Source organism: Vigna radiata, unplaced genomic scaffold (assembly GCF_000741045.1).
Source record: "Vigna radiata var. radiata cultivar VC1973A unplaced genomic scaffold, Vradiata_ver6 scaffold_184, whole genome shotgun sequence".
NCBI classification, from domain to species: Eukaryota; Viridiplantae; Streptophyta; class Magnoliopsida; order Fabales; family Fabaceae; genus Vigna; species Vigna radiata.
Genome location: NW_014541999.1, coordinates 129,821 through 132,154, shown reverse-complemented (window position 1 = coordinate 132,154; position 2,334 = coordinate 129,821). Strand labels below are relative to the sequence as shown.

Sequence of the window (2,334 nt, the reverse complement as noted above, 5' to 3'; positions counted from 1 at the left end):
CACTGGAAACAGTTCCTCATGAATTGTTACAATTTTGGTCAAGCCAACCCAATAACCAACACAAGAATTACAATAAGACATTATAAGGTGACTTTTATGATGCAAGTGAAAAACTAGCAGCCAGGTTTGCTGAATGAATAGAGCCAAGACAATGTTAACAATGAGAAGTTAAATGCTTATCAGGGCATGCAAAAACTGCAGTAGCAAAAACTCTTTGAATATGATGTACCCTTCAACATATACAAATACAATGCAACACAACCCAGTGATGAGTGACACGTAAAGTTACAACTTTCGACACATCTATTACTTCAAATAACAGAGTTATGCATTGAACCCTTTTAGCTTTATAAAACTAATGATGAGTGAAAATCTAAAGAAAAATTGAAGAGACCTTTTACTTTAAAGAAGAGACTTACATGTTAGACCCTTTTGTTAATGATTTATTTACAAAAACTAATAACCAATAATTATTTTAGTTGGTCTAAAATTTGAGTTTTAGTAATCTGATCCTTCCAAATACCTAAAGAAACCTTACTTCATAAGTATATAGAATCATTATTTACACATCTCGTTTGCTATGTGTCTGGAATGAACTGTAGGTGATACTTACAATCATAGTCAGTCCATCCTATGCGTTGACCAACAACATCGTAGACAAAAAATTTGTCTTTGAATACGAGATCTGCCCCAAAAGAATCCAATGTTGTTAGTATATCATACATGATAGTTAAGAATGTACAACATACTAGTTCTAGTATCTCTGCCCCACAATAAGCAAGAGAGTACAAGGATTTCTATTTTTGATTCTATACTATTTGTGGGCATTACCAAAATTACAAAATAAGTATTTTCTTTCTAAATATGAGCTTTAAGGTCCAACTATTGCTATTTTAACTTCAGTGACATTATCAACTTATTTTATGTATCCTTATATTACCAAAAAACATCCACAAAGGACCTAAAGTTTCCAAACCAGCACTATACCTCCTAGAATAGTTACACTTTGACCCGGGATTTTCTGAAAGCCAATACACCAAACTGAACCCTCACCCTGCAACACAGAGGTTAATTGATACCCTTGTACGAGTGAGAAAACATGGAGAGTATAATAATAACATGCATATGAAAAATAGATGTAGGTAGTCCAGTGGTCAGATATTATACCTCAGAAAATTGAATAAAAGGAAATTAAAACTTGATTGCTTACAATATAATTCTGTTGAATAAGGTAGTCCAGTGGTCTTAAAACCAGAGATGCACCACCAGCGAAGTTCAGACTTACTTGTGGAAACATGTCAACAGTGCTAAACAAAGTATAGCCAGAGAGACAGATAAACAGTGAGCTCTCTGGTCTCTAGTGTGTACACAACTGCAACTTACACAGTTTACAACAATGTGTTATGTGCAGTGTTGAGAATCACATTTAATAGAATGGAGAGTCCTACTCCATCTTATAGTTGTATGAAATTACCTCTGTTTTGTGCCATACAGTATGTAAGTTTTGGTTGCAAAGAACCAAACTTAGGGTTCAGATGGCCTGCCTTATAATTAAGAAATAGATATGATTTTAGTTGGATAAATTTTAATACTGTTACTCTTCGCTTCTGTTTTGTTGGTTCTTTATAATCTTTTCTTTAATTAATTGTCTTGTCAGGAATATCTTATCCTCCTATATTTCTATATCACTTCTTTCTTTATAGTTTGTTTTTTATTTGAAAACAAAATTACTTTCAAAACAATTCTTGTTGTTGCGTCCTAAATTGTGCGAACAATTTCTTAGACTTTGTGATCATACTCAATCATGTTTGGAGATTTTAATAAACAGGTTTGTTCATATTTAATATTTTTCGTCAAACAAGGTTTAATTTTAAGTGTTCCCCATGCATGAATCCCCTGTCATGTGTGACATTAAATATGGATAATTCAACTTATCAATCATATATGTATTTGTAGCTTCTAGCAGAGAAAGGTGAGCTTACAACAAGATTTGGTTCAGCAACTCTTGGAATACTTCTTCTACAGGTTTTTGTCCTGAACTCTTGCATGTCACAGTCTCATTCTCCAAGCATGATTTTTTTTAATAAAAAAAGATGTGGTTGTTAGGACTCATCTTGTATGATTGATATAGTTAACTTTGTTCATTTTCTGTTTGTTACTCCAGGACTTAGCATATAGAAAAGAATTTCTTTGACAACATCTTTAACACAGTCATGAATGTTAGTGNCAAGACGAAAGATAATGAAAAGGCAAGGAAAGATATATCTTTGTATTGTGCACGAAGAGACTTAGAGTTGAAGCCCAAAGATAATGGCAGGTTCCTAAAGCCAAAGG

At 33.1% G+C, this 2,334-nt stretch overlaps 1 long non-coding RNA gene across 1 annotated transcript; it reads right to left on the bottom strand.

Annotated features, from left to right (window-relative positions):
* Positions 1-646: 646 nt before the first annotated feature.
* On the bottom strand, positions 647-1,327 carry LOC111240738. Its single transcript, XR_002666286.1, has 3 exons — positions 1,211-1,327; positions 988-1,054; positions 647-685 (listed from the first exon to the last, which is right to left on the bottom strand). It is a non-coding gene; the product is annotated as an uncharacterized LOC111240738 (long non-coding RNA).
* Between the last annotated feature and the right edge of the window lie 1,007 nt (positions 1,328-2,334).